Source organism: Perognathus longimembris, unplaced genomic scaffold (genome assembly GCF_023159225.1).
Source record: "Perognathus longimembris pacificus isolate PPM17 unplaced genomic scaffold, ASM2315922v1 HiC_scaffold_5930, whole genome shotgun sequence".
NCBI classification, from domain to species: Eukaryota; Metazoa; Chordata; class Mammalia; order Rodentia; family Heteromyidae; genus Perognathus; species Perognathus longimembris.
The window spans coordinates 21,832-43,329 of NW_025961412.1; the positions used below are offsets into that span (position 1 = coordinate 21,832).

General features: G+C 37.4%; 1 pseudogene; it reads left to right on the top strand.

The window, feature by feature from the left end:
• Positions 1–1,275: 1,275 nt before the first annotated feature.
• Positions 1,276–2,021, top strand: LOC125345574 (annotated as a pseudogene).
• Positions 2,022–21,498: the final 19,477 nt, after the last annotated feature.

The following is a 21,498-nucleotide window of genomic DNA, read 5'->3' on the forward strand; positions in this document are numbered from 1 at the left end:
AAGTACTACTATTCAGACAAACATAAATGCTACAGTTGCACCGAAGACTGCAGGTGCTAATCGTACTAAGTTCAGTTCAGGGATTGACACTGCTGCTGCTATTCTGGTTGTACTACTGTAAAGGGCTATTTCACTGAGGCCAATGATTATTTCATTTGTGAACTCCTTAATAAAAAAACTTGCTAACTGAAGCCAAGTATTAATAAAATATATATATATATATATATACACACATATCTATTACATGAGGGAGTGGATATAGATTCCTACAAGACTGCAGAGGCTGCTTGTATGCAGCATTAAACTATATCATAAGCTGGAAAAACAACCCTTCAACCCTCTACCACAGATGGAAAAGATAACCTTGCAATACCCAAACCAAAATATAACCAGAAACACTTTCTGCAACAAAAATGGATGGCAGCAAGTATGACCTGGGGCCAACAAACAGCTGAACCAGGAAGCAGAGAAAGTAGTGTGGAAAGTAGGATATACCTGGACTTTACATTACATTATAATCCTGGTTTTGAAAAGCTATGTGTAACTCCCATACTATCTAATTCCTGACAACACTGAGAATGAGTGAGAAAACATTTTCAGGGTATTTTCTCTGATTCCCTTCACTGGAAGGGAAAAATTTACATTCCATTTGTTTTCCAAATAAATAAGTTACACAGCTGTATTTCTCAAGAAACTGCATAAGACTCAAACTTAATTCTAAAATTTGGTTTTTCAGACTCAATTTCTGCATGTGGGGATTTTTTTTTTTTTTTGCTATAGGACTTAATGATGAAAAGGGTGACATTGATCAAGCTGCATTGTATTTATAAACTGCTTTGTTGAATGGCAATCTTCGTGCAACTTCTTAAATATGACAAAAATATTTTGGGAAATATGTAGATGGAATAATATTAAAGATTAAGTGAGAAGTAAATGAATTAGAGACTAAAAGAACTATTCAAAGAAACAACCAAAAAAGTTTTCTTTGAAATGAAAAAAGATGAGTCCTTAGGAAATCAAACAAAAAAGAGAAAAGAAATGATTCAAATGAATAAAATCAGTGATAATATAGGGATAATTCTGAATTATAAGAAAAAACTTTGAAAGTCATTACACTAACAAACTCAAAAATCTGGTAGAAATGGAATCATTCCTATGTAATATTAATGAAACAAAACTGAGTCAAGTAAGTGGATATAAAGAATTAAAGCAAATAAATTCTATAAAAACTAAAACCAGGAGTCTGAGGAGAAGCTGGGCCCAGCCGACCCCCTTTGTCCTCCACGGGTAGACGCTGCTCTGCCGCCATGGGTAAAGGCGACCCGAGCAAGCCGCGGGGCAAGATGTCCTCATATGCCTTCTTCGTGCAGACCTGCCGGGAAGAGCACAAGAAGAAGCACCCAGACTCTTCGGTGAACTTCGCCGAGTTCTCTAAGAAGTGTTCGGAGAGATGGAAGACCATGTCTGCCAAGGAAAAATCCAAGTTTGAAGACATGGCAAAAAGTGATAAAGCTCGCTACGACCAGGAGATGAAAAATTATGTTCCTCCCAAAGGTGATAAGAAGGGCAAGAAAAAAGATCCCAATGCTCTGAAAAGTCCACCATCTGCCTTCTTCCTGTTTTGCTCTAAACATCGCCCAAAGATCAAGAGTGAGCACCCGGGCCTCTTCATTGGGGATACTGCAAAGGAATTGGGTGAGATGTGGTCTGAACAGTAGGCCGAAGATAAGCAGCCCTATGAGCAGAACGCAGCTAAGCTGAAGGAGAAATATGAGAAGGATATTGCTGCATATCGTGCCAAGGACAAAAGTGAAGCAGGAAAGAAGGGCCCTGATAGGCCAGCTGGCTCAAAGAAGAAGAATGAGCCAGAAGATGAGGAAGAGGAGGAGGAAGAAAATGAAGATAAGGAGGAAGAGGATGAAGATGAAGAATAAATGGCAACTGTGTGTGGAACGTGTGTGTGCACTCGGGCAATTGTTTTGTTAAGAATGTGAATTCAAGTGCAGCTCAACATTAGCTTCAGTATAAAAACTGTACAGTTTTTTGTATAGCTGATGATTCTTTGGAGAAAATAGTTTTTTATGCAGATTGTAGCTTTTTGAGGGGCTACTACATACCAGTTAGATTTTAAAGCTTTTGATGTTGAATGTTCCTAAATATTTAATGGTTTCTTTAATTTCTTGTAGCACAGTAAACTTCATAGGAATGAGTGATAAATTTTGGGTTTTTTTAGGATGTTGAATTTTGTTTTTTTAAAAAAAATTGTAATAAAATTATGTATATTAAAAAAAAACTAAAACCAATACTTCTGAAAGTCATCCATGGAACAAAAAGTGAAGTATTACTATAAAATTCATTTTACTGAACTGGCATTATATTCAGCCCAATAACAGAGACACAATAAAACACGATAACAAAAACCTAGAGAATTGTTACTTTCATGAGCATAGATGGAGAACTCCTTAAAATACTTGCCACCTGAATTCAACAACAACAAAAAATATGATATCTCAATCAACTTCATTTAATCACGGGGATTCAACATGTGTCAGTCATGAGTGCAATACAGCACCATTAACACACCCAAAGACAAGAGTCACATGCTCATCTCAGCAGGTGCAGAAAAAAAGCCTTAGATAGTCCAACATCCTTTTGTGATAAACAATCTAGAGAATTTAAGGAGAAAAAGAACATACATGGTAAACATACAAAAGGCTATTTATGAAAAACCCGCAGCTGACATAATCAGAACAGTGAGAATAAAGTCAGGAAAAGGCCTGTTTGTCATAGTTTAAAAAAAATAGCAGTATACCTAGAATTCAACCCAACAAAGGAAGTAAAGGAACTACAAAACTTTTACAAAACCTTTAGAAAGAAATTGAAGGGAAGATTAGGAAGTAGAAAGACCACTCATGTTCATATCATGGCATTGAACATTTTAATATCATAAAAACAGCAATACTACAAAAGACAATCTACAAACTAATTGCAACACACATCAAAATACCAGTGTCATTTTTCACTAAGATAGAGAAAATAATTCAAAATTTACACGGACTCACAAAATGCCTCAAATTACAAATGAATTCCAAGGGGAAATATGTAGTGTTGGAAATACCAAGATTCCACATATCAAACATAGTAATAACAGCTTGGTAATGGCAGAAAAATAAATTTATATATCTACATCCAAATAGTACTTGACAAGGGAGTGAAAAATAGAGGTTGGACAAAGAAGGCCTCTTCACTAACTGGTGGTGGATAACTGTAAATTCATGTGCAGAAAATTTAAATGGATTCCTAGATGTCACCTTGTGTGAATATCAATTCAAAATGGTTCAAAAACTTCAATATAAGACATGAAACATGAAAATTACTACAGGAAACAGTACAAGAAAAGTTAGAACTTATTGACATAGTCGGGAACTACCTGATTAGAGTCCAGAGGCTCAGCAAATCAGAGGGAGTATTGACAAATAAGATTACATCAAGGTTAAATTTTCTGCCTAGAAAAGGACATAGTTAATAGACTACAATCACAGCCTACTGAATGGGACAAGATTCTTTCTAGATATACATTGAAGGACTGGTCTAATATCCTGAGTACAATAAACTGTCAATGAATCAAACCCTGAGCTGGTAAATAGGCAGAACAGCTAAATGGAGACTTCTCTAAAGAACTAGTAAAAATGGTGAGTAAAAACATGAAGAAAAACATGCTGAAAAATCACTGACCATAAGGAAAATGAAAAACAATATTAAGAGTCTATGTCACTTCGGTAAGAATGGCCATCATCAAGAACACAAACCAAAGGAGTAGGTACCCATGGGAATGTAGTAGAATAGTAACTCTAACAGACTATTAGTGGGTATGTACACTACTCCAATCAGTGTAGAAAAACTGTTTGGAGATTCTCAGAAACCAAACAAATACTACCCTATAATCCAGTGACCATTCTTGGGCAATTAATCTATCTAGTATAAATTCGAAACCACAAATCAAAATATTAAATCAGAGGCCAGTTTGTGTTGAAGTTGTATAATCATTTACTAGGAATTTACGAAGAAAAAACTCCACACTTCTATTAGTATATCTAGACAGCAGAGTACTTTGAGGGGAAAATGAAATCTATTGAAGTGCAAACATATATGTAAAAGGTGCTTCACATTTACTAGACATAAAGACAATTGGCCTAAAATAAAGCTTAGGATCAAACATGTTTATGAAAAACAATGTAGAGAACATTTTTGGAAAAAAAAATTTAACAAAGTTCTTTGGGAGCTGTTCTCTTACTATTATTGGCAGACTAAACTAAGAAATTCATTGATTATTTCCTTGAAATAAAAGGTGTAGGTTTTAGAAATTGTTTTCTTCAGAAGATTTTGGTTCCCTGCGTATTGTATATATGTGTATTGGAAGTAGGGAAGGGAAGAGGACCATCAAAATGGAGAGAAAAAGGATAAAAGACAAACCAATGCAGCAACAGAAATACTTACAAAACTATATGCTGTAAACCAACTGTACAACGGGGGGAGGGCCTAGAGAGGGAGGAAGGTGGGAGAAAAATGAGGAAGGAGGTAACAAGGTTGGTAAGAAATGTACTCACTGAGCTATGTATGAAACTGTAAACCCTCTGTACATCACTTTGACAATAAATAAATGAAAGAGTGACGGGTAGTTCAAAAGGAACTGAACTGCTTCCTTCATTAGCCTTCATGTAATCCTCCTGATTCAACTTTGGTCATGTATCTCTTTTTGTTTCACCACCTCATTCAGAAATCACTAATCCCCCCAGGTCTTCTGCTACTCATCCTGACCAGTTCATCAAGTATCCCACTGAGAATTCATACTGGGTATGATATTTCACTATCAAAATAATGGATATAAAACAACTTCTACCACACATAGAGTGCTAGTTATTAAATATTCATTTAACAAATATATATTGAGAGATATTCTCAAACATAGCCTCTTGTCTGCGGCTATACAGATGGGATGATGAGATGAACAGAAGTTATTTTGATTTTTGTAAACTGTCTTTGTATGCAAATGAAATGCTAGACAATTGTCATATGACTCATGTGATAAAAATATTAATGCCACTGGAAGGAAAAAAGTTACTCACCTATTCTTTAAGGACATGTTGATTAAAAATATTCCCTAGCAACCACACAGGCAAACAGGATTCCATGACCCAAGAATCCTGTGGACACTAACCTGCTGTTGGTAGAGAATAAGTTAAGTAACAGCACGTTCCTGCATCTTCTGTCCTGCATCTTCTGAAGGATGCTATCAGACAATTACAGAAAAGCCACCTACACTGAACTTTATCTCTCAGAGATTAGGTAACACAAGAAGACAGGGAATGGTCACATAGAGCCTCCATCATGTGCCAGCAGGGATATCTAGAACCCCAAGTGTGCACATGTGACATCCTCTGGGACCTTGAGAAGCTGAAGGCAGTAGGCATCATGCTCACAAGACTACACCAAATCTGAAAACAGGGCACGAAATAAAAAAAAGACAGGTATAAATGTCCATATGCACCCTGATTCCCTTTTTGTGAAAAAAACAGAACAAATAGTATGGCATATGGACATCAGTAGAAATAAGGACTGGCTATTGGTCACAAGAAATCTTTATGTTCAAAATAATAAAACTGCATTTGGCCTGGTATAGTAGGGTATACCTGTAGTCCAAGATACTGAAAATATTGAAGTAGGAGGAATCACTTAAGGTCAGTAGCTCAAGATCACCCTGGGAAACATGGAGGACTCTACTGAAAAAATGTAAGAAAACAAAAGATTGTTGTTCCCCAATTTGGAGGATGGAGAGGCCCCTTAGAGTTAGTGCACTTAGCAATGCTGATCTCTCAACTTTCTTACCTAGGGAATAAATTTTGTGTTGAGTGTAAACCTGGGTCAAATTGATGGAAAAGTTTCCCCAAGAGACCAAGCAGGCTGACAGGGAGGCCAAGAAGACTGAACAGAATTTTCCTAGGGGTTAAACACACTTAAGCACCAGAAGATCCCATTGTCCCATTACAGAAAAACCACCGAAACTGAATTTCATCTCTGATGATTTGTGTGGTGACATGTGTCATGCACACAGGACTACAGTGAATCCAAAGAACACATTTCTCCTTGCCACTAGCAAGGAAACCATTTTCTGGTTCACTTCACCTGCCTGACTTCTGAGGTATGGTCAGTTTCGCCTATGCACATGAGTATGGGGGAGTCATGAGGCAGGAGAGTGGGCAAATCTTAGTAGGAGAATGAAACAGCAGGTCAAGGGCAAGGAGTTTTAAGCAGATTATGATGCATGTAGTTTCTCATCGTTTTAAGCAGAATATGAAGCATGTAGTTTCTCATCATTGGCAGGTGCTCCAGCAATGAAAAGGCAAGCCACTGATACACTTGGTAGAGGAACTCACAAAGTCTGGCAAGAAATGAAAGAAGCCTCATGTAAATGCACTTATTCACTAAAAACCCCTTTAGGTGAGATGTCCAGGAAGGGCAGATGTGTACACTGAACCAAGTTGGTGGCTGCCTGGGGCCAAGGTTAGCAATGTGGACTGGCCACATGGAGCACAAGAGAACTCTAAGGAGTTCTGGAAATGTTCTTAAAACTACATTGCACCTAGACAACACCCAAGGCACAGTATTAAACAAACAACCAATGAAAAAGCATTAGTGATTCTCAACCTCTGATGCTATTGAGGCCCTGTAATAGAGTCAGTGCAAGTGAGCCCTGGTTTCTAAACTTTCCAGCCCTGGGCATGTACAAGTGAATGAGCAAGCATTTAGATGAGTGTAGGCCTAGATGTGAGTAGCCCCAGCATGCAGCAGCCAGCAGCCGTTACCAGCACTGCACCAGGGATGTCTAGCTTAGTTACACTCTCAGATGACAAAAATATTAAACACGAGAAACAAAAATGAACTTCTACTTATCTGCCATCCATTATACCAATATCACGTTCTCAAGTACATTTAGGAACAATTCTGAAATGGGAGTGGAAAAGAAAAACAAGGAAAAAGAGGTATAAGGCTCTTCTTTCTGGCTCTATCACTGCTAGCAATTTAAGAAACCTCCCTGTCTATGCATTCTCTTAGCAGTCCTGAAATGGTAAGTGAGGAATTCCTATCCCTTTGAGACAATGAAAGGAACCAGCTGAATTTGTCTGCATGGTTTAATGGGCCTTATCTTTCCTAAGGTGGCTGTTAATACATCACAGTATATTTATAATATATCTTGCAATTGACCTGGAAATTCATGACATGTTACAAATAAAATCTTAGTTCTCTATTTTCAGAAGTGGTCATATTTATATGAGCCTATTCTTGTGGAGGAAGAAACAAAAATCAAATTTCACCTTGACTTATACAAAAATCTAAGTAATACTGAAATATTCAGCTTGACTTTTTAACACAATTTAACATAATTATATATGTCACTTCATGAAATTTCTAATAGAATTAGTTTTCTCCTCCAATATCTCCTCTTGGGAGTTATATCTGATCTTGTTACCAGTTTTCTTCACAATCCATCAGGAAATGAGCAAATTGTGTTCTTGTTTCTTGACCATGAATTAGTTCATTCTGAAAATCATGTAAGAAGACATGGTAAGACCAAGTCCCATGCATATACCATGTAAGGGAAATAGTAAAAACTTGTTCTACTCAAAAGTCTGTTGCCCAGGTACAATTCTGGGTCCTTTTTATGTTGGTCTTAAATTGATAAACTGTAAAGATTGTTATTCAAGTGTGATACCATTGTTGTAATTATTTTCTACATGCCATGTGAAACCGTACCCTTTCTTTTCCTAACTTGTATTCCCTTCCTGTGGTTTCACCCCTGCTATCATTGTATCTGATCTTAGAACCCTGGATACTGTATACATGTTTCTTAGAACTAGGGAAGGCAAAGGGAATACCAAACTTGAAAGACAAACAATAAACAGACAAACAATTCCCAAAGCAATATGTACAAAGCCATTTCGTATAAACCAACTCAGGGGGAGGGGGGGAGGGCTAAGGGAGGAGGTAACAAGTTGAACAAGAAATGTATTCACTGCCTTACATTTGAAAATGTAACCCCTCTGTAATTCACTTTGACAATAAAGGGAAAAAAATAACAATAAAATTTAAAAAATGATTGTTGACTCTTCTCAATATGGTACTTAGTGAAATTGTCTTACGCTCTCAATCCATTCTTAATCAGCATAATTGATTTAGGTTTAATTTTTTATTCTCTATATTTATACTAACTTGTCTGATTGTTTCTATTGCTTTTTTATCACTTTAAAGAGGTTTTGATACAGTAAAATCAGATTTCCTGGCTTACATACATTTTACTATGTTATTATAACACTGAATATTCCCTGGATTCGGTTTTCTACTATAAATTTAGAATACCTCTATATTAGTAATGTTAGTTGGACAGAAATTTCTAAAAGGTGACATCCTTAACCACTATTTAGCATGAAATTTTAATCCACAAATCAAACTAATACATCAAAAGGCAATATTCGTCAAATTATAGGTTATTGATCAATTTCTAGGAATAATCCCTAACAGGCTTGATAATAAAAATGCATTTGATGTTGAAAATGAACTTGTGAGTGGGAATGGGAGGGAAGGCATGATAACAAACTTCACTCTATTTTATTATCACACTAAATTTAAAGGTGAATCAATTGTTTCCTTCAAGGCAATAATAGATTTGGATAGGCAATTATTTGGGGGAAGTTTTTAAAAAGTCACTAGTAGAGAAGACAAAAGGAATGACATTTCTATCTTGCTTTCTCTTCTTTTAGCCCTCATGATTCCAATGTGGACCTATCACTCTTAGTGGGATTACTAGCCCACAAGATTGCATTCAGAATCTCTAGCCCTATTCTTTTGCTACCCTCCTAATGTGACAGGTTCTTCATATATTCCATTGAGTATTCATACAAAGTATGATATTGTCAAAATAATCAGCATAGCACAACAGCTAACACCTATAGAGTGTTATTTACCAATTTTTCATTTCACAAACTTTGAGCAGTTTTTATATCCATGGCCTCTGCCAAGAGCTAGATATATGTTATATCACAGGTTATGTCTAACACAGGTTATTTCTATACTTGTTGACTGCAATAATGTTTTTTTTTGTTAAAAATGATACTAAAAATTATTGTGAAAACCAGATGATGAACAGCATTAACACCACAAAAAAAAGAAAAGGCACTCACCGATTCATGTGCAGAATTTAAGGATAAGTTGATGAAAAAGGGTCCCCAGGAGAACCAGCAGGTAGACAGGGAGCCCAAGAAGCCTGAGTACAGCAACATTTGAACACCAGATGCTTCCTGCTAAGTCTGGAGGGTGCTTTTGGCCCATTACAGAAAATTCACCTAGTCTGAGCTTCATCTCCAAGGGATTAAATGTGTCACAGTGGAAGAGAATGGAATGGTCATTTTGTCTCAGCTGTGACATGAAGAACACTGAGCCTTCCACTATGACACGTCTAGTTCAAAAATGTCTTCCTTAATTTTCTGCATATGTGAAGGCTGAAGATATTATGCACACAGGACTAAAGTCCAAAAGGATACATTTCATCTCATATGCTAGTAGCAAGGAAACTCTTCCATCCCTTGCTTCAAAGCCTTATGGAAAATGAATAAAATTATATTGCCACACAATAGCTACTTTTTACATCTTATACCTAAATTGAGAAACTAAAAAGATTTCTAGTATTTCTTTTTTGTCCAGGACAAACCAGAGTAAAAACCAGAAAATGAAAACTGAATTTGGCCTTGCAGGGTATGGTGCTCCTGTAAACACAGCTATGTAAAAGGCTGAGGCCTTCAGCCCAGGAGTTCAAGACTTGCCTGAAAACATGCAGGGCACTACTCAAACAGCCAGCAAACAAAACAAAGCTCAGGTGTTTACTAACTCAAGCTGGGAAGGCCTTATGAAAGTAATGCAGTTAACAGTCCCATGTCTATTCTTTCCAGCCATAACCACACTTGTAAGTAAACAAATCTTTAATTATAAGTCTGGCAAGAGAAAAAGAGGATTGTTTTAATAATTAGTTCATGCTGGGGTTGGAGCCATAGTGGTTGGGACATTGACTAGCATATACCACATTCTGGGTTTCATCTGAGTAATATATATATATATCTGAGTAATATATATATATACACACACATATATGTGTGTATGTACATGTACATAGATATATGCACGTGTATATATTAATATATACACATGTATGTGTGTATATTGTATACATTTATACTTATATATGTCATATGTGTACTTACATACACATATGTGGGATTTTTGAATCAACACTCTCAAAATGAACAACATTCTCAAGATAAACAACATTCTCAAAATAATGACACTATAGAAACAGGTAGCAGAGTCATGATTGCCAGGATGTTAGGAGTGGTGGGGTACACAGTTTTGAATACTCAGAGCATCATCAGTAAGGGGTCTCTGTATTCATCGAATACTTTTCTGCCCCAATCAAGGCAAAGATATGTGTTATTAAATGGCATACCTCTGTAAATACATTGGAACAATGTCAATTTCTTGGTGATAGTGCAACTTGGTTATGTAAAGTGCTATCAATAGTTGAAGCTGAGTGAATGATATGAGAACTCTTTAAACCTAAATGTAGAAATATTCTAATCACTAAATGAAACAAAAGAAAAACATACACAAACCATTCTTAGTTTTGATGTGTTCTAAAAGGGAAATGCCAGTCGACCTGAAGAGTGTGTAAATCAGAAGATCCTTCAGATTCAAGGATCCAAGAGTTACAAGAAAAAGAAATACTCAACAAAATGGGAACCATTAATTAAAAGGAAATAGCAGAATGAAGATGAGGGTGAGAATCAGGAGAAGAGGAAACAGAATAAAAACATTCCAAATCTTGACTATCTGGTTTTATTGAATGTGCAAAACAAAAAGTTGGCCTATAGTAAGAAGTAGTGAGTTGCCAAACCATATTTTTAATTACGTAACAGACTTGTAGATTTGATAGGGAAATATACACTTAATGGGTCAATGTTTATTTATTCAAAGACAAAATGACAACAATGGCAAGGAAAATCATGTACTTGATTGTATACTAGCCCATCACTGAATATGTACAGGAACTCAAAGTAGACTCTATCATAAGACAATGAAAGAGCTACATACAAGTTTTGGGAAGCAGCTCTATATCCCTTATGTGACCCAAGTAATGGCCCTGATCTTAGAGCTTTATATAAGATTCAAAACTGCATTTGGACTGATGCTGATTTCACAAGAATTCCACAAAGTTCAAGTCTTACACCTCTACCATTACAGATTGAATCAGTAATGCTTGAAATATACTATAATTTTAAAAATAAAATATTGACTTATGAGAATTGAAAGGTTTCAGAACACAATGCAAGTTACAGAATACAGGCAGGTTTCCACAGCTTGGGTGACATTTAGCCACAGATACAAATGGAATAGCTTCATGGCATGGGAAGAATTCTGTCTCCGAGATTATTTTTTAATTTTTTTTTTGGCCAGTCCTGGGGCTTGGACTCTGGGCCTGAGTACTGTCCCTGGCTTCTCTAGCACTCTGCCACTTGAGCCACAGCGCCACTTCTGGCCATTTTCTGTATATGTGGTGCTGGGGAATCGAACCCAGGGCCTCATGTATATGAGGCAGGCACTCTTGCCACTAGGCCATATCCCCAGCCCGAGATTTTTTTTTTTTAACAAATAGAAAAAGGAAGTTTGACAGCCACTAATTTCCAAGTGAATATAGAATGTTTGATATTTTATAGATCACATGGCTAGGTGTCCAACCACCATCTGTGTCTGTACTTCCTAACATATTCAATGCATGAGACCTATATGTGTATGACAATACACATGCACACACACAGAAATTTGCAGGCAACCCAGCAGGAGATGTGACAATCCATCCAAGAGACTCTGAGAGATGCAACTTCAACCTTGCCCAGATCCAGCCCATTCTCCTGCCTGCCTCCATCACACATGACTAAGCCTGCTGATTTGGGATGGAAAATACAAGCTGCTTTGGATCCACTGAAGCTGAGACTTTTACGTTGTCATGACCCTTTGCCGTCTTGACTATTATTCATTTGTGTTCTCTTCCACCTGCCAGTAATGTTAATCCCCATAAGTTAAACAACAAGGGGTATATGTGTGAAGATGCTGTTTTTCAGTTAGATGCATTTTGGTAAATAGCAAAAAGGTACCAACTTGGATTCTTTTTTTTTTTTTTTTGCCAGTACTGGGCCTTGAACTCAGGTACTGAGCACTGTCCCTGGCTTCCTTTTGCTCAAGACGAGCACTCTGCCACTTGAGTCATAGCGCCACTTCTAGCCATTTTCTGTATATGTGGTGCTGGGGAATCGAACCCAGGGCTTCATGTATATGAGGCAAGCTCTCTTGCCACAAGGCCATATTCCCAGCCCCCAATTTGGATTCTTGGCACAATGCTAGTGCTTATAATTCTTGAATTAAAAGAAAGTTGTTTTAGTTCAAAGGCATTCTGAGAGTTGATTTGGAACACAGAAAACAGCCCAAGTAGCTTTAAAGTGCTAATCAGTTGTTGTTTGAAGACTCCTATGACATCTACTGAGTTTTTTCATGCAGAACTCTGGCACGTATTTGTTGGTCAATTCTCAATAAGTTACAGGTGATTTCTACTCCTATTGGTCTCCTTGTTGCTTTAATTGGAAATGAAAAAGGGCTTTTATGGCCAAGACTCCTTTGAGTTCAGTTCAAAGCCAACCTGAGCAGAAAAAAAATCCCTCTAAAACTCCATCTGCCCCCAAACCAGCAAAGACCCAAACTGGAAGCCTGGCTAAAGCATATCATAGTAATGCTAGAAGGGGCACTGTGGCTCAAGTGGTAGAGTGTTAGCCTCGAGCAGAAGTGCTTAGGGACAGTGCCCAGGCCCTGAGTTCAAGCCCCGTGAATGCCCACTGGGACAAGATAGCCAAGCAATGAGTGCCTAGACCTTCAGGATGAGGTCAAACCTGACAATGAGAAACCATGGAGAGGAATAAGAGGAGATGAAGTCACATCCTAAATGGAGTCACTTTAAACTTGCCCTTTCAAAATTAATCAGAGATTGGAGATCAAGAGGAATAGTTGCTTGCCCACCTAAAGTCCATACCTGTCCACATTCCAACTGGACTGGATCAAGAGGAATAGTTGCTTACCCACCTAATATCCATATCTGTCCATACTGCAACTGGACAGGATCAAGAGGAATAATGCCCATACCTGTCCACTTTCCATTTGGACAGGAACTTGCATTCTTGCCCTTGTTACTTGCTCTGTGTGTGTGTGTGTGTGTGTGTGTGTGTGTGTGTGTGTGTGTATACATACACATATATATACATATATAATATATATTATTTATATATTATATATAATATATATTATACACATATATATATATATTTATTAGCCTCTGACTGGTTACTCCCAACCAGTCTACTACCCAGTAGCCCCTCTCCCCCCCCCAAAAAAAATACCCCTAAACACCACCTTCCTGCCCCTGGTCCATTATTTCTCCTTCCTTTTTGGGTTTATGCTCCAAATAGAACTTTTCTGGCTTGTGGCCAGGGTATGTTTTCCAATGTCATTTATATTACCTGGTCCTGTGAACCTGTCAGCCTTTTGCTTGACTTTTTCAAAAGTCTCTTTTAACAGGATAACATCCCTCACCCAGAATGCCACCTGGGAACATGCAGTTCAAGGCCATCCTGTTACTACAGGCAACTGTAGGCTTCACTTACATGCCCTGCCAAATGCAGATCTGGAACCTGAAGACCCCAGACCCATTGGCTCTGATAACTATTCTCATGGAAATGATGAAGACCTTTACCAACCAAATTGTCAAGCAAATATTTCTTGGATGGTACCTGGCCAAACAACAAATCAGGGACCCTTGTCTATTTCACCCCTTTACAGCAGGAAGTAGTTCCAGAAGAAACAACCTCTGCCCATACTTCCAGCCTGGTACCCCTCCCCAATAAATGGGGGAATGTTAGCATTTCCCCTGCCTCAGGTCTTCAGATCCTCCCATTAGCCCTCAGATCCACCCATACCTAAATTTCCTGCCCTAGAACTATAATTGGCCACTCCCACTCACCATTAAGACCTACCTACTTCTCCTTTAGCCCCAGAGAAGCTGCAACCTGAATAAGGTGAAGAAGCCATGTTGCTCCCTCTTCTGTGGGAGATATAGCCCCACTAATAAACCTCCGTATGAACCATCTTCTCCTGTCTGTGACTATCTCTGCATGGTACCTTGGGATGGTGGGACATGCCCTTTCAAACTGTTTTTTGGTGTTAAGGTCTTTCACTAAGGAACCCATTTTACAAACACACACACACACACACACACACACACACATATCCTCTAAAATTAGGAACAAGGCAGGACATTCATTTCATCTACTAATTTCCAATAAAGTACTGAAATTCCTAACCACGACAATAAAAGAAAATATCATAAAAGGAATCCAAGTGGAGAAAGAGGGAAACTATCCCTATCAACAGATAATAATGACTTAATTCTAAAGTACCTAGAGGATCCCCTCAACCCCAGATCCTGAAGCTGATGAATACTTATAGCAAATGAGCAGGAAATGAAAAGGAAAGGAAGTAAAGAGAAAATAAAAACCAGCACTTTTCTATATACCCAAAACAGAAGAGTAAATTGGGAAAGAAATTGTTTTCAATAACCTGAAAAAGGTAAAATAAAATACCAAGTAAGCAACATATATTAACAGTTAGAAGACTACAGCAATAAAATTTATAAAATGTTGGGGAAATTGAAGAAAAATTTAGAAGTGAAAATACTTCCAAGTTCTCAGACTTGCAAAATTAATATTGTCAAAATGAACATACTGCCAAAGGAACTCTACAAATTCAATATAATAGACATAAATATCCCTATGTTATTGTTGACTGAGATAAAGACAATAATACAGAAATCCAAATGAAAGTCCTAGAACAGAAACAGTTTTGAGTAAAATTAGCAATATGGAAGGTAAAACATTCCAAACCTCAAAATTTATTACAGAGCTACAGTAACAAATAAGGTTGATGCTGGCACTAGTGATATAAATTAGAAGACCCTTTAACAAACTCATATACTTAACACACATCTGATATTTGACAAAATAGTCAAAAGTACATGTTAGAAAAAAAGACATTCTTTAAGCAATGGTGTTAAGAATATTGAACATTCATATGTAAAAGAACTAAAACCAGATCTCTTTTTGTGGGTGGTGGTGGTCATGGGACTTGAACTCTGGGTTTGGATGCTGTCACTGAGCTCAAGGCTAATGTGCTACCACTGGAGCCACAGTGCCACTTCTGAGGTTGTGGTAGTTAATTGGAGATAAGAGTCACATGGACTTTCCTGCCCAGACTGGTTTTGAACCGTGATCCTCAGATCTGATCCTCCTGAGTAGCTAGGATAACAGGAGTGAGGCTTGGTTTAAAACTGGATCTCTGTACTGATATCAAGTCAAAATGGCCCAAACACATCAATTTAACATTTGAAATCGTAAATACAATACTGACTAGGAGAAATATTGGAACTAATTGGCGTATGATGCAGGAACTTTCTGTTTGAGTCCAGTCCAGGGCCTCAGCAAATTGGTGATAATTGAGAAATCAGTTTCAAAGAAGGCCAAAAGAGTCTGTACAGCAAAGTACACATTTAATAAAGAAAAAATCAATGTACCTAATGGAACATCTTTATCAGTTATAGATCTAAAAATTATGCAAGGTGCTCAGAAACTAAACCAATGAATGGATAAAGAAGCCATAGAATTTCTCACAAAAGAAGTGAGATTGGCCAACAATTACATGAAGAAATGCTCAACATTCACATTTTATATGAATCAAACAATATTGAATTTTCAGTTTCACACCCCAAAAATGTCCTCTATCAAGTATACAAACAATAAATGCTGGTAGGAAAATGAGAAAAAAGGAAGATCATTACACTATTAGTGAAAATAAGTAGTGCAATAACTCTGAAGACAGGTTGAATATTTCTAAAAACTCAACATAGAACTATTCCATGACCAAGCAATACCACTTTTGGTCATCTGTCCTGAGTATTACAAGTCAGTTTGTAGTAAAGACTCTCAAACATCCAGATTTACTTCACAATTTACTATAACCAAGGAAAGTAAACAGCCCAATGCCCTATGAGTGGATAATGAAAATGTTCTGTGCATTATATATACAAAATTTTTAAATCTAACGTATAGCATGAATGACTTTTTCCTTTTAAGTTCTTAGAAACTGAGTAACAGGCAGGTAAAGGAATAAAATCGTTAGTCTTGCTTCCCCTTCATCTAGCCCTCCTGAATCAGCTGTGGACATGTCATCTACTTTGTTTGATCACCTCACCCACTGGCTACAACATTGAGAGTTACTAACCCCAGAAGCTCTTTTGCTACTCTTTGTGAAAGGTTCCTCAATTGTTCCACTGAGTACTTGAGTACAGTATTATCATCTGCTGTCAAAAATGATGAATATAACACAATGGCAACCACTCAAGAGTGTTATTTATTCATTATTGTTTTAGCAGATTTGGCTGAGAGTAAAGTATTGAGGCATAACCATATTCATCCTCATACCTATTCTCCTGCATGAATTCAAGCCCCACAATAAACAACAACAAAAAAATTAAGTTCTATGACAAACAGCTGTCTGTCTCAAAACAAGGCATTTGATTCAGAGAAAGTAAGTATTGTTATGTTAAAGAGTTTTTCAAGTGATAAAAATCAATCAGGTTTCTATTTGAACCTTATTAAATAAAGCCTACTAAAAAGAACTCCCATCCTTTCCTGAGAAAAGAACCAAACCTAAAGTGAATCTCTCCTGCCTGTCTCCCCCCCCACCTCCTCCTCCTCCCCCTCCCCCCTCCCCCCTCCTCCTCCCCTCCCATCATACCTGTCAGCACAGCACAGATGAGGTCAACTCTCACCCATTGGTCTTGAGTAATGACATCTGCTCACAAGTCAAACTGTCACTTTATATTCACTGCATTACTCCTCTTCCCAAAACATTCAGCAGTCACAGAGCCAGCTGTGAAAGTACACAGGAGCAATTCCAGCCATTCAGAAGGTGAGGATAAGAGAAACAAAATTCAAAGTCTGTATGGGACAAATGTTAGCAAAAGCTGAGAAAAATCAAAAGAAGAGAGTGCTTGTCCAGCAAGCACAATAACTTGAAATCAATCCTTCTTGCTAGGCATATGTCTCTAAAAATCTCTAATATGTTTTAAACATATCAGAAAAAATATAGCTGTAATCATTATAAGTAAGTCACTTTTAAAGAAATTGCCTTGTTTTTGGTGGTTAATTAACGATAAGAATCTTACCAACCAACCTTCACCACTTAATTCTTAAATTTCATATCACCACATTTCTCTCCTTTTTGTCTTCCTCACTCTTCTTTAATGTAAACCATCATAACTACCTTAATTGCCACCAATTCCTATCACATATCACAGTTTCAGCCCCTCTTCATAGCTATATATCTCCCATCTCCATTCTCCAATTTTTACCAATAACAAAATACCTCCTAATAAGTAATCTTCTCAAATAATGATAATTTGATTTTTTGTGTTATTTCACTACGCTGTGTTCTGTTTCCTGTTTCTGAATGTCCTATTGGGTAATGTACTTCTTTCTCTTCTTCTATTATCAAAACTTTCTCTTATTTCCTTGTCATTCTCTTGTCCTCATTGACAGTAAGTGTGGCCTGCACATACACATCTGTGTGTACCCTTATTCCTTTCTCCAAACTCACCTTCACAGATAATTTCTCCCCTTCCCTGAACAATTCACTTTACCTCCTCACTAACCTATTCTTATGAAGACCAACTCTCATTCCTTCCTAACGTATACCATAAAATACCTACAATTATCCCAACAGAACTTCCCAATTCATCTCTAAACTACTCCTATTCTGGTGAATGATGACCTACTAGAACAGGAATTCTCTGGGAAAAACTAGTATGTCAATTACTTATTTTTTTCAAAAGTTACTAACATAGGTTAATCAGAAAAATCAAATTTTGTAGAATAGCCAATATGGTATGAGTGTTTTCTGCTTGTTTTCCCACTGTCCTGCACCAGAACTTCCAGTTACAAAGCGATGTCCCTAGAAAAGATGAAAATTACAAGACAATCCTCATTTTTTTTCATCTTACTTTTCCTCTGTTAGATAAATCAGATCTGGCTGTATGGCTTCACTCCTGTGGTGACAAAAGTTTGAAGACAACAACAACTCTGAAATAAAACTGTATTCTATTAGCCAGGACAGAGAAGTATATAGGGGAGTTTCTATAACTTTTCTCCAAATTTTCTTTAGTGGAAGATTTGGTCAAGAGTAATGGTTACTTGCCAATGGTACAGGACAGATGTTACAGTGCACAAGAGAAATCATAAAGAAATTTCACATACTTGGGTTAAAGTAAATGGCATGTTGAGTAATATTACAATGACAATAAAAGCCAGAATAGTTGCCATATGTTTAAAAGAGACTTGATCTAAGACTCACATTCAGAAAATGAATTCCAAACAGTACATTGTAGATCGAAAACATCATATCCTGTATTTTTAAGAATCTTTATTTCCAGCATAAAAGTATGATATATACAAAATTGGTAAATCTATGCTACAAGCCTAAAAACAAAAAATAAAAAACAACCATGCAAATTGACAAATCCTCCGATTTCCAACATGGCAAGTGCCTAGGCAGAACAATTAAGCGTTCATGGCCAGTCTGTGCTAAATAGTAAAATTCTGTGTGAAAAGAAAGCAAACAAAAAAGTTTGTAGGTAATCTACTTAAGGAAAGAAATTACAAAAATAAAAAAAACAATTAATGACCATATAATATAGAAACAATCATAAGGGGAATAAGGGAAGGTTATACTTTATAAGTAGTTGGCATAGAACCAAGAAACCACACAGAAAAAAGTAAAGGAGGAAAAGAATGCATGGAGGAGGAAGATTGTTGGGTCCTATACTGTCACCTCTCCTGACCAGGAGAGAGAACAAGAAGTCAGCAAGTAAAAAAATCAATTTATCCCACCCAGGTGCCCCTAAACGCTGTGGTGGGAAAAGTAAACCAAAGAAGGTGGGAATGTTACCAGCTGCCAAAGGACAAGAGAAAGGGGTATGATATACTATGAGAGTCAGGGCTGAGATAGGAACCAGGAACAGGAGAGGACCTATTTTCCCTGATATCCAGGGGAAAAAAATTATCATCTTGGGAGTGTTTCTCTGGGCGCCTAGGAAACAGAGGTAATCACAGTGGGCCACACAATCAAGCCACTGAAACAGAGTTAAGAGGTTAAGAAAGGGTAAGCCAGCACAAGCACTATCCACCAGCCTCACAGCTGTTTAACGCCTAGTAGGGTCAGCCTGAAAACAGAGGCTCCTGGATTCTGGCTATGGATCCCTCTAGGGTAAGTGCTGGAGGACCTCAGGAAACTGGGGAGGGAAAATTTCACAGCCAGTCTATAGCAGACAGAAGGATACCATCAGAAATGACTCCGGACATTGGAGTGTATTCTAAGCATAAGGACACCAGCCTAAAAGGAACTGGGCAAGTGAATGTTTACTTATGCAGAAGGGAACACCTTAAGACAAAAATATGGCAAGCAAGTATGGACACAGAGCAGGCAGGCTATATATTATTTACCTCCAATGCAGCGCACCCTTCCTCTCTGCTTTAAGCAAGACCAGATCCACAGTTTGCTCTGGATTGGCTAGCTAAAAGACTTTAAGATTAACACTTATAATTACTTACATGCTTGCAATTTTCTTGAACAATGTGAGGGATCACATCCTCTGCTACTGCCTTCACTTGCGACACAGTCATAGCAGAATAATCAATTACAGCTAAGCCATCGACCAAAGTAATAACTTTTAAGCAAACCACTTTGATAGAAAAGATTAGTATTCATATCTTGTAGTTCATTTGCCATTGTTATTTTTAATGTATTATGTGAAATTATTTACTTTGTCCTGCATTTTTCTCCCTACAATTTAGCCCCTATTGTCACTGTATTTGGTTTATTACACTGGGTATTGTATATACATTTACTTGAATTAGAGAAGGGAAGAAGAACATCAAAATGGGGAGACAAAGGGGCGAACCCATGCAACAGGGATACTTAGCAGGCAACATGTTGTAAACTAACTGTAGAACCTGGGGAGGGGGAGGATTAAGGAGGGGAGAAGGTAGGGGAAATATCAGGGAGGAGGTATCTAGTTTGACAAGAAATGTTCTTACTATCTTACATATGTAACTGTAACCCCTCTGTACATCACCTTGTCAATTAAATTTAATTTTAACCAAAAGAAAGAAAAGATGGGTTTCTCACACTACTGACATAGTACACCAAAAGACTCATCTTGTTGAGATTCGGGGGAACCTCTCACAGGTTCTGGTTTAACTAAGACACTTGCAGCTGAGCAAGCAGCTGATGCTAAGTGTGGAGACCTGAGTATGGTGTGTGAGTTCATACCCAGGAAATTGCTGAGGAACCTAGAATTTCAGAGTCCATGTGTAAAGTAGGTACAAGAAATATCTGCGATAAGAAACTATTTGATAGAGACTAAGGCTGGCATCTGGCATACAAAAATGCTTGAGATTCATTGCTGAGAAAAACAATAGTGACAGCAATCACCATCCAGCAGCTTAACCTAAGTGAGGCCTTTACCTCACTTAACGGTCTGTAACAGCATCAAAGTCTACTATTATTGCCAACTGTTGCAATATACATACAGTGCAATAAAAGATTACTTAGGTCTTGCTGTATGTAAGTCTATTAGATGTTGACTAAAACCAATAATGACACAATGAAAGATGTGTAAGTGAAAAAGAAAGGCCAACTGGATCAACAGAGCAATAGTGAGAGAAGTGGGTGACTAAAGAGAGCAAATATTTTTTAAAGCTATGTGAAACTCAAAGAATTGAGACAAAAACTATGAAACCAAAAACTGCTTGTCAAATGGTATTTCCCACAGGATTGGGGCAGCGACCCAACAGTATGTAACTAAAACCAAACAACTACTCAACATATAAAGGTCAAAAATTGACCTCTCAGTGGAATACAATAGCTCAAAAGCTATGTATGTATGTTCATATAAGACTACTGTCGACATATTGTCAAATATCAACATTACATTTAAAGCCCTAGGTGAATTTTCTTGGGCTTGGCCACGTGGATACTGTATATGTTCTTGATACATTGTGTATTGTATATATGTCTACCTCACCTAGAGAAGGGAAAGAAAGACAGGGCGTAAGATATCACAAGAAATGTACACACTGCCCTACTATGTAACTGTACCCTTTTTGCACAACACCTTGTCAAAAAAATGTGTTCAATTAATAAATAAATTAAATTTTACAAAAAGACAAAAAAAGTGGCTCA